Here is a 12,542-nt window from a genome sequence, read left to right as displayed (position 1 = left end):
AACATCTTTCTTGGTATCCTCTCTTCTCCCATTCTCTTAACATGTCCATACCAATGCAGCCTTGATTTTTCTATTTTTTTCCTGTACCGAGCTCGATAGCTGCAGTCGCTTAATTGCGGCCAGTATCCAGTATTCGGGAGATAGTAGGTTCGAACCCCACTATCGGCAGCCCTGAAAATGGTTTTCCGTGGTTTCCCATTTTCACACCAGGCAAATGCTGGGGCTGTACCTTAATTAAGGCCATGGCCGCTTCCTTCCTACTCCTAGCCATTTCCTGTCCCACCGTCGCCATAAGACCTATCTGTGTCGGTGCGACGTAAAGCAATTAGCAAAAAAAAAAAATTTTTTCCTGTAGGGGTACCTCGTTTACCATTTCTCGAACTCTCTCATTTCTTACTCTAGAGTCATTAGCTGATATCATTACCACAAAAGAATCACTGAAAAAGACACGTACTTACACGTCATGCAAGATATGCAAACTGCATTCCTTCATTCTGGCACCAGCTTATGAAATTATCCATCTCTCTTCTTAATTCCTTCAGGGAAATTAAATTTTTTTTTGGTGACAGTTTTCAGTTTCTCCAAGATGTGTGGATTTATCCCTTAATGAACCCCAACGATAATTGTCACAACGGATTAGATCAGTACAGGAGATGCGCCAAATTTTTCCATTGATAATTACTCTGTTATCAATTATTTCCTCTATTGCTCTCTCCTACTGGAAATAAAGCCCCTTCAGTTAACCCTTCAAGGAACTGTTGCAAAATTATTTGCATATTCATCATTATTAATTGAAGGGCTTGGGAGTAAATAATGGTAAGTGACATGGCATGTTTAATAGCAACCACTAGCATTTCAACGTTGTGATTCATTTGTGGTTGCCATTATTTACTTATTTACAAGGGAAACTTATTTATTGGATGCCCTTCGTATTTATCTATCTATTTATTTAATAGCAACCACAAGGGAATCAAAACATTTTCTTCTCTCACGTTTATCCAGTTCACTCCTCTTGCCTCGATGCTCTTCTTTACACCTTGCAGTCATCTGTTCCTCAGTCTTTCTCTAGGTGTCCTTCCCTTCAACTCTTAATTCAAGGTCTGTAAGTGAATTTGAAGAAAGGTAGCCAAGATTTGGCTGTAATAAACATCATTCCAGTTATTTTTTGACACCCCCACTCATCTTTTGGCACTACTGTAACTAGATAAGTCATTTCATCATAATACTGAAGAAATTTGTAATAAATTTCACTCATCCCGAGGAAAAACCAGATAAGTAATTTTTTCAGTTTTTTATTTATTTTTTGCAGTAACCTACTCAACAAAGGGGTGTCAGAAAATAACCAGAATGATTTTTTTTTGTGTTTCAATAATACTGCGCTGGAGTTTGCAGATGGTAGTACTGGAAAGGTCTGACCTTGAGTGATACAGTGCGAAGCAGGGGAGCAGCTGAGGAAGGAGGCCATGTTCGCTGTACCCAACATGGATCTCAAGTTGCAGAAGTGTGCTTCAATTAGATTTGGTATTCTCCTGGACAAAACTCCAACGCAAACAGTGGAAATGTTGCAGCAAGCTTCCAGAGAGGAAGCCATGGGAAAGACGCAAGTGTTTGAGTGGCACATACTCTTTAAGGAGGGTAAAACTGATCTTGAGGATGCTCCAATTGGTGTCATGTTGCGGGAAGACCATCCTTTAAGCAGTAAACAGATTGCTGGAATGAAAAGAAAAATAAACTGACTTTGCTCAAACAGGACGGATCCTGCACCAGGATAATACACCTGCACATCAGGCAATCAAAACACAATAACAGAATTGGGCATTGAAGTAATGCCACATCCACTTTATTCATAGGACCTAGCACCATGCACTTCTACCAGTTTCCTGCAGTGAAAAAGGATCTTCAGGATCATAATTTTCAAAGTGATCAAGAAGTAAACTCTTCAGTTTCAGGAATACTCAACAGACTGTCAAGAAAGGGCTTCACAGAGTGTTTTGAACAGTGGACTGAACGCTGGAACCAGTGTATTGTGTCTGAGGGAAAATACAGTACCTTGAAGGTCTGTAAGTGAATTTGAAGAAAGGTAGCCAGTATTTTGCTGTAATAAAATCATTCCAGTTATTTTTGGACACCCTGTCGTATTATTAAGAGATATGGTTGTCATTTCTTGATGGATACAGTACTTTTGCATCCATCTCTTAGCACGGGCCAGAGTAAAGTGTAGCTTCCACCAAAATCCCAGTCAACATCCATGGCTGTGACAGTATGGAAGTTGCTGGGGTATGGGTAGTGCTGAGTAATGACATTCAGAGCATGACTAGTGCATCTGAGTGTTATGAAAGGTGCTGCTCATAGGGTCAGTCGTGCTGCAATAGTACTTTCTGACCCAGTGAGGAAAGCAATGGCAAACTACCTCACTCCTCATCTTGCCTAGTACGCCTCATTTTGGTGCTGCCATTGGTTTTTGGGGTTTCCTTATAACTGCATAACCTTTGGTGGTGCTATTTGAGGATCCAACCAGCCTCTGGGCTGATGACCTAACAGACAGACATGAATTTAATTTTGAATGGTCCGTATTGAACTGTGATCACAATTAAATTAAAAATTAAGAGTAAAATATTTCCACATTTTTAATACAAAATCAAGTAATGCGGGTTACATTACAGAAGAAACGTTTATGGGAACTAGTTTCAACCTATTTTTTAAAGTCATCATCAGCCAAATCTTGAGTTATGCAATGTTCCTGATAGTTCATAGAAATTGTAAAAAAAAAAAAAAAAAAAAAATATTGTGAAAAAACAGTGGTTTGACACTATAAATGTGAAAAAGTCAAAATTGTTGTAAAAGTTTTGGATAATACATAAAACACATAAATTAATGCACTTAGCTGTTGAAGGAAGAATTCAAGAAGAATAAATGTGGATGTTGAAGATTCTTGAGGTTTGTATATATCACTCCATATGAAGTTCTGATGGTTGCGCTGTGATGTGTTGGACGTATTGCAGGTAAGATCTCAGTGGTGATTGAAGTTTCAGATTATGTTTAAAATGTATACATTAATGCCTATAGTTGTCATTGAAGGATAACGAAGATTCTTGAGAATTAGAGAGTTCTAAAAAGCTCTAAATCATCAATGGTGGTAGTAGTAGTGCTGAGAAAACAATTCATGCACATGCAGTGAACAATGTAAAAAGATGGTAAATTGAAGTCATTCAAAGAGAATAAAGTCCTTAAAAAAGTGAAAGTAGTGCTTGAAAGTTTTAAAAAGTAATAAAAAATTTAAATGGTGGAGAAGATTCGCAGTTCATTGCAGAAATAAATGAAATGAACAAAGTTGTAATTAGTAATAAAAGCCAAATTAGTATGATGGTAATGGAAAAAGAGAAAAAAAATTTATAAAGAAAATAGGTAAAATGTGACTCACCTTGAGTTGCTAAATATTGGACGTATTGGATAACTTATGTGATGCGAAACAAGAGAAAGGAGAAATGGGGAATGGAAAGGGGAAAAAAAGGTATTAATTTAAAGGGAATGGAAATGAGGGAAGAAAACAAAGAGGGCTGCACTCCATACAAAAGTTTTCAATTATAATAATGTTACTTGCTTTACGTCCCATTAACTATTTTTATGGTTTTTGGAGACACTGAGGTGCCAGTATTTAGTCCCGCAAAAGTTCCTTTACGTGCCAGTAAATCTACCGACACAAGGCTGACGTATTTGAGCACCTTCAAATACCACCGGACTGAGCCAGGATCGAAGGTGCCAAGTTGGGGTCAGAAGGGCAGCGCCTCGGCCTGTTAAAAAGAAAAAGTCTTTCTAGCCCAAACTTTGCAACATTTTTGTAACGAAATGCTTTTGTCGGAAATCACCCAGAACATTACAACAGTCGAAAAAGTAAATGAAATCACACACAACATATTTTCTTCAACTGATCTCATCTTTAACCAAATTAACATCACAACTGTCGAAGGGGTAAGTAATTTCACACACATAATTTTTTCTTCATTCCCTCCTCCTCCTTTAATTTTATTCCTTATCATTTCACTCTCCTCTTGTTTCAGACATAACACCACAAGCTCTACTCAACCTTGCACATTTTCCTTTCAACTTTTAATATAAGAAGCTACAACCACATCTACCTGCTAATATAAATATAGCTACGTTTCTGACGAGTACTTGTCCTCACTCCTAAGTGCCTTAAGAAGTTTGCCGTCTTATCTTTTCACAAATGATTAAAAACTTCAACAGACAAATAACTTTGGATTTTAATTTAACCACCACTAAGAGTGATTTTTATCCTAAATATTAAGCTATTATAAGCTCCTTACGCCATTTTCAGAATAAGGCACCATATTTTATCAGATTTCATTTTAACGCAGTAATTTACATATTTATTTTGAACTTTTAACTCGCTACTTGTTACCACATTTAAAAACAGGACATTCGTAAGAATCTATAATAAGGATTGATTATAAGACTTTGTGATAAGAGTACTTATAACTACTGTCTTCAACTTGCTAGTCTTTGTTTAGACATTTGTACCTACAACAGTATCCTCTTATTTATATTTTAGACCTTTGTTAAAAACTACCAATAAGAACAATCAGGATCCTGATTTTTCATTCTTTCACGTATGAGATTTTTAGGCTGACGATGCCCTCATTATGGGCGAAACATGTCCCTGTATCTAATATGTTAATATATATTTCTTAAATTTAAATCAAAAACTCTTATGTGTTGGATAGGTGGAATTTATAATCTAGTATTATTCTTTGACTTTATGTACATTTCAATACGGACCATAACATGAGATTTGTAACATGTAAGCGATATGTTCCAAGCTGTCAGTGGAGAGATGGCATGGGATGACATTAGTAGACAAATAAGATTGAGTGGTGTCTTTAAAAGTAGGAAAGATCACAATTAGAAGATAAAAGTTGGAATTCAAGAGAACAAATTGGGACAAATATTCGTTTATAGGAAGGGGGGTTTGAGATTGGAATAACTTACCAAGGGAGATGTTCAATAAATTTCCAATTTCTTTGAAATCATTTAAGAAAAGACTAGGTAAACAACAGATAGGGAATCTGCTACCTGGGCGGCAGCCCTAAATGCTGATCGGTGGTGAGTGACGACGACAGGTTTGAATCCCGCCATCGGCAGCCCTCAAGATGGTTTTCCATTTTATTTTAAATTTTCACCCTAGGGAAATTCTGGAGCAGTACCTTACCTAAGAGTTTTAACTTCCCAATCCTTGCCCTTTACCATACTTGCGTTCCTGAAAACATTTGATGCAACGTTCAACCACTAGCAAAGAAACAATATCATTTCTGCATATGAGGAATCTATACCTGAAGTTTTGCCAAGCTTTTTCATTAAACCTTGTATGAGATCGGTGGTATTATACATGATCATGGTCGTTTTAAGATAACGGTGAGTCTGATGACGCATCTATACCCAGGATGCATGTTGAGGCAAGAGTAAAAGCATAGAAAAATTACATAAGTCAGGGCAACTATTTTTTTCTCACGAACACGAGACAACACGGAAAATCTAAGATATGCATTTGGAAATGTACGGTATGTACTTGCGTATGATGCCACTAGATGGTGTATGTAAACAAGTGTGGATCTAAGCATGCCCCCAAGTTCAGTGTGTGAGTGAGAGCGTCACAAAATGGAAGTCAACAAGCAGGAGCAACAATCGTAAATTAAAATAGCAGTTATCTGCGGCAGAAATGCATGCCAATGCCATGCAGAGCTGCCGTATAGAACAGTGGTGAGGTGGGTGGAGACGTTCAAACGGGGTAGAGTATCAACTGCCGATTTGCCCAGGCCGTCCATTGTCCATGGACAAAGATGTACCGCTGGCAACGAAAAGTGAAAACATTGGATGATTATTTCGAAGGTCTGTAACCAGTGGAGACCTGTCCTTTGTACGTAGTCTTGTGTATTTGCTGTCTGTATCATAATAAAACAATGTTTACCAATGGCCTGTGTTCTGTCACTTTCCTACGAGAATCCCCTGAAGTCAGAATTTGTCTTCAGGCACTATGCATAATTACATGCCCTATATTTCCAAATGCATATCTTAGATTTTCCACATTGTCTCCTGTTTGTGAGGAAAAAGAATAGTTGCCATGACTTATGACTCGACCCTCGTATATGAAGCAGAAGAGATGAGAGATCCTCCCTTTGCTTGCCAAGGATCTTCTTATAGAAGAATTAAAAGATGGACTAAAAATATCTCAGAAATGCGACCAATTTCTGTGTTGCTGTTGGCCAGCAATGATGAAGACAAGTTTTCTATTGTCTGCAATTCAGCTTATATCATTTCTGGTGGTGAAAGAAAAAGAAAAAAGTACCCAGTTTGAAATTGTAATGACATGTTGTCACGGGAGTGGCCATGATCGTTAAAGTATCAAGTCTTTACGGTCTGACACTGTAATAAGCCAGTTCAAATCCCAACTGTGGAAAAAACAATTTCACCATCAGAATATTGGCAACAGGATAGGAGAGGTGGTGGTATACAATTTCTAATTGTTCCTCAACAGCCTGGGTTAGATTTTAAATATCTGTGCAGTGTTCAACTGAAGTGAGGGCATATGATGCTGCTGATGGTGATTCATCAGTCAGATGAGGTCATTAAGTGTTAACTGACAGGAGTAGGCTAGGTGCCAACTCCAGGCTTCACCTCCTCCCTATCTCATTATCATCACCGCAACATACCGAGATGTACAAGTCGCCCACGGAAGTCAAATACAAAGGCCTAGCAGGCCTCTCCTGAGGCCGTACACCATCATCATCATTGGATCGCTTTGTAGGAGGCTTCAGGCCAATCTCTGGCACAGAAACAGTGGCAGGGCAGAGTGTGAAATCAGAAAGAAATGGTGGAGGGGGGGGGGGGCATCATAGGGTTTAACTACTAGTGTTTATTTCAGGCAGTACCCAGCAGGGGAGGGGGTAAATAATTCCCTGGGGTCCCTCAGATCTTATTGTTTGAATTCTGTTGTTATGGAAAGAATGATAAACATTGGAAAGTTATTCCATTTCTACACTCCTTAAGTGAATATTGTCCTATTGGCTACTTATCAGAAACACACCCACTCCAAGAAGTACAGGAGTGCTGTAAAGCTTGAGCTACTTAGAGTGATGACGAGGGAGGAGAGCTTCAAGTAAGTTATATTTTTTGCCCGGGTTTCACATGGACGTACAATGTAATTATTAAATTAATGTAGTAATGGTCCACCTTTCAATACTATAATATGTAATATTCTAAATTACATTAATTAGGGACTGGTTTCGGCTGGGGCTGGCCATCTTCACCCTTAATGTAAAACACCTAATAACTAAACAAATGTACATGCACACAATTGACATAAAACAAATGAAAACAAATATATACAAAGTGACATTAAAAACTGGGATGGAATTATGAATAAATCTGAAAATGAACTGAGTATGTTCATCGTTGAGAATAATTTCAAGTATTAATTTATATACACAGAACTGTTAGTTCTAATACTGCTGGGAACTGGTAAATGTTGATCCTGTAGTTTGTCATCAAATCTATTTGTGTGGTGTCCCTAATTAATGTAATTTAGAATATTACATATTATAGTATTGAAAGGTGGACCATTACTACATTAATTTAATAATTACATTGTACTTGCAATTCAATACGGATCAGAACCATGAAATTTATAACCTATGATCACATGGACTTGCCGGTGTGAAACATCTCGTCGGCTGTAACTCGATCCGAGTGTATATAACTTCTTCCTGCATACCCAGTTTATGGATGTGTTTACGATGACTAAACAGACCAATCCTGGCATAAAACGTACGCCCACACAAATCACACTGAATGGATGGAGGAGGGCGGGGTTGTAATTGACGGAGTTTTCTTGCTTGTCGCTTGGCCTCTTGATTTCTGCGGCGTTCTCTTTCAAACAAGTTGACAGCGGTGAATGTAGTGTTCTGCCACAGTGAGTGGTCCACAGCACATTCTTCCCATGCCTGTATATCTATACCAGTTGTCTTCATGATGTGTTTCAGCTGGTCCTTAAAATGCTTTAGAGGGGCTCCATGAGGTCTACTGCTGGAGCAAAATTCACCATAAAGAATTTGGCGGGGAAGCCTGGTATCACCCATGCGGTGAACATGGCCTAACCATCTGGGCTTTGATGAGCGATGATTGTTGCCTCAATGCTATTTGGCTGCACTTTGTCGAGAACTGCCGTGTTGGTCACATAGTCCTCCCACTTAATATTCAAGATGAATCTCATTTTCTGTTGATGGAAGTGCTCAAGTTTCTTGATATCATGGCGATAGAATGTCCAAGTTTCACAGCCGTACAGCAGCGTGGAAATGACAACAGCTTTGTACACCATGAGATTGGTATGCAGTTTCAGGTCGTTATTCATGAAGACTCTATGCATTAACCGTCTGAATGCTGCATGAGCAGCCCTAATTCTTTTATCAACGTCTTGTTCTCAGGTACACCATTTAGACAAGATGCTTTCAAGATATAAAAAGTGATCAGCCTGTTCCCGTGTTGTGTCTAAGATGGAAATACTGAACTCAGGAATTGTTAATCCTGGGGCAGGTTGTGCAAGTACCTTTGTTTTCTCACATTAATGGCAAGATCAAAGCGATCACATGCAGTTTTAAAGCAGTTGACTGACTGTTGTAGTTTTGCAGGTGTTAGAGCAGGAGATGCAGTGTCATCGGCATAGTGCAGTTCTGTCACCCGGGTAACCAGAGTACGTCTTTGTGAGCGAAGTCTTGCCAGATTGAAAAGGCCTCCATCAGAACAAAATTTAATCTCCGTGCCTAAGTTGTTCGCTGATGGTAACCATGTACAGTGCAAGAGTGTAGGAGCAAGCACACAGCCTTGTTTCAATTCATGAGTGATTGGGAACGAATCTGAAAATTAGTTACCATGAAGAACTTGTCCAGACATGCAATCATGAAGAGCTTGAACCAATTCCACATAACGTTCAGGACATCCAAAATGTCTCAATACTTTCCACATAGCAGATCTTGGTACTAATATTAATTTCGTGTGGCTATTTCTAGCCGAGTGCAGCCCGTCTAAGGCAGACCCTCCGGTGAGGGTGGGCCTCATCTGCCATGTGTAGGTAACTGCATGTTATTGTGGTGGAGGATAGTGTTATGTGTGGTGTGTGAGTTGCAGAGATGTTGGGGACAGCACAAACACCCAGCCCCCGGGCCAATGGAATTAATCAATGAAGGTTAAAATCCCCGACCCGGCCGGGAATCGAACCCGGGACCCTCTGAACCGAAGGCCAGTACGCTGACCATTCAGCCAACGAGTCAGACATCTTGGTACTGAATCAAAGGCTTTTTTCAGATCATAGAAAACTAAATACAGAGGCTGCTGTTGTTCTCTGCATTTTTCCTGGAGTTGTGTAGCACAGAAGGTCATATCTGTTGTGCCTCTGGAGGTTCATAAACCACACTGAGACTCAGGGAAAATCCTCTCTGAGATAACTCAGAGCCAGTTTAATAGAATTCCTGCTAGAATTTTACCTGCAATTGACAAAAGCGATATATCACGGTAGTTCCCACATACGCTACGAACATCTTTTTTGAAGATAGTGATGATGGTAGCATTCTTCAAGTCGTCAGGTACTTCTCAAGTTTTCCAAATCAAGAGGATGTGTGTGATAAGTCTAGTCTTGAAGGGTATACCTCCATTTTGTATCAGTTCCAGAGGGATGTTATCAGGACAAGGAGCGTTTCTTGGTTTTAGTTGATTGAGTGCTTTGGTGAAGTCTCTGTATGTAGGTGGAACTGCCAGCCATGGTTGTTGGGGCTGCTGAGGGACATTACGAAGAAAGTCTTCAGCAAGGTTGGAGACACGATTTAGAAGTGAAGAGAAAGGTTCCTTCCAACGCTCTAAAATTTCTCCATTATCAGTTAAAATGATGGAGTTGTCAGCTGTCTTCAATGACCCTGATGAAGATCGAATTGGACCATATATCTCCTTTATGCCAGCATAGAAGTTTTGCAGGTCACGGGCATCAGATAGTCTTTGCAGTTCTTCAGCTTTTTCGTTGCCACCAGTTATTCTTAATGTCCCTGATTTGTGCCTGACATTTCCCTTTAAGTTCCAAGAAATGTGATTTCTTCACATTCGAAGGCGGATCTTGAAGATAATGTAGGTGGGTTTCTCGTTTGGCATTGATCAGACATTTAATTTCTTCATTATTTCCATCAAACCAGTCCTGTCATTTTTCCTCAGAAAAACCAATTGTTTCCTCAGCTGACTGAGTGATGACCTTCTGAAGCATGGCCCATTCCTGACTTGTGCTATCACTGCTGACTGGATGACTAGCCAGTTTGTTTGAGATTGCATTTATGTAATCTGTAGCAATGGATTCAATTAGAAGTTTAGAAGTATAAAATTTCTTTCTGGGCAGGTTGTGGATGGATCTTTTCGGTTTGCGACAGTTTGAGATTCTCAGCCGGCAAAAAAGGAGCTTATGATCTGTCCAACAGTCATCTATGTCTCTTACGGTCCTTGTAACAAGGGCATCGTTTTTATCACATTGCCTGGTGACAGTAGCATAGCCAGGATCGGCCAATGGGGGGGGTTGCAGTTACAAAATTAAGATATAACATAATGAAAGTGCTTGTGCTTGTGCGTGTCTGGTACGCGCATGCATGACTGTCATAAGGATACTGATACAAGAGTGAATTACTGTATGTGATATTCAGATTGCAATACACTACAAAATTCTTACTTTAAAATACAGAACAAGAACAATATGATCGAGGTCAGCAGTTTTATCTCAAATGGTATGTTCAGTTTACAATCTAAAATCTAATTTTCGAGGCTTCCTAGAAAATACATCTGTTGGTTTTACAACTATGTCTCTGTGAATGTTCAAGGGAGCCAACCCGTTGAGTCGACTTTCACTTGTGGTATTTCTGAGGTAGGTTTTAAGGCGTCTTAATGTTGAAAATGATCTCTCACTGGCTGCAGTGGTGACAGGTAGGGTGGCAAACACTCTCAACAAGCAGTAGATTGCAGGGAGTTTATCTTGATCACATAAAAGAAGTTTATTGTTTACTGTCAGTTTCTATTTATTTTCTTTTTGTGAAAGTTCAATGGGGGGGGGTTCTAACCCCCAGTAACCCCCCCTGGCTACGCCCCTGCCTGGTGATGATATAATCAAGGATGTGCCAATGCTTTGAGCGTGGATGCATCCAAGTGGTCTTGTAGCGATTAGGCAGGCAGAACTGAGTATTAGTAATGAAGAGTTCATGTTCAGCACATAAACCAAGGAGCAGTAGTCCATTGGCATTACAGTTGCCAAGTCCATGTTTTCCCATCACATTGCCCCATAATTGGTGATCTTTACCAACTCTGGCGTTGAAATTGCCAAGTAGTAAGAGTTTATCTCTTGGTGGTACTTTGGTGATGGTAGTGCTCAGCAGGTTATAGAATTGGTCTTTAACTTCTACATCAGCTTCCAAGGTAGGACCATATGCAGAGATGGTAAGGTAAGGGTGTATTCTGCCCGAAGGCAGGTCCGAACCTCCGCAGAGGTGTGTCCGAGCTGGAGTTTACGTACGGAAGTGTGGCCAGTTTTTTCCGCTCCTCCATTCCCTTACCCCCCACCAACAGTGCATGGCAACCCTTCCAAATCTTGACCATGCCCAATGTTGCTTAACTTCGGAGATCTTACAGGATCTGGTGTTTCAACACGGCTACGGCCATTGGCATATGCAGAGATGAGTGTCTAGATTTGGCACCAGAGTCATAATTCTTTCACTGACTGCGGTTGGAGTTAGCTGATAATCATTCACCAATGTGGTCTTTACAGTGAATCCCACATCATGAATGTGGTGTTTTCCCTTCCAGAAGATTGTGTAGCCTGAGTTGAACTCTGCAAGTTTACCTTCGCTGGACAGTCTGGTTTCACTTAAAGCAGCAAAATTTTATTAAATAGAAAGCGCACAATGTGCATTATACATATTAATGCAATTCTACTATTACTCACTACAACATTGCCTTATTGCTTTATTACACACTAGAGCATGATATCTGTCACATTGTCCCCCACACCATTTACACTTGCAATCTGAGGTTGGGTCATGGAATTTTATATTTGTACACAGCTTGAAGTGAAAACCGTGTACCGCAAAATGAGTAATCATATGCCTAAGTTCATAGTTAGTGCTTTTCCATTCCTTAGATGTCATAGCTTCTGTGGCGTAGAATTCTATAGAGATATTCCTCTTCTTTTCATACAGATTCTGTGATCTTATTTTAAATATTGAAAATGGATCTTTTTCTGCCATTCCTAGCATTTTCCTATCTTTTTGCTGGAAGAATTTAGTCTTGGCCTCCTTTATGTTGGCCTTATATAGTTTCCTTTTATCAGCATACTCTGATATGTCTGCTTTAGAACTAGACTCTTTTGCATTATGTAAGGCCAATATCGTCTCTTTTCTAGCCAAAAAACATGCTGAATTGAACCATGGTTTGGCTTTTCTGTTACGGTCAATCCT

Source organism: Anabrus simplex, chromosome 14 (assembly GCF_040414725.1).
Source record: "Anabrus simplex isolate iqAnaSimp1 chromosome 14, ASM4041472v1, whole genome shotgun sequence".
Taxonomy (NCBI): domain Eukaryota; kingdom Metazoa; phylum Arthropoda; class Insecta; order Orthoptera; family Tettigoniidae; genus Anabrus; species Anabrus simplex.
The sequence above is the reverse complement of the archived record's forward strand: the minus strand, read 5'-3'. Positions refer to the sequence as shown.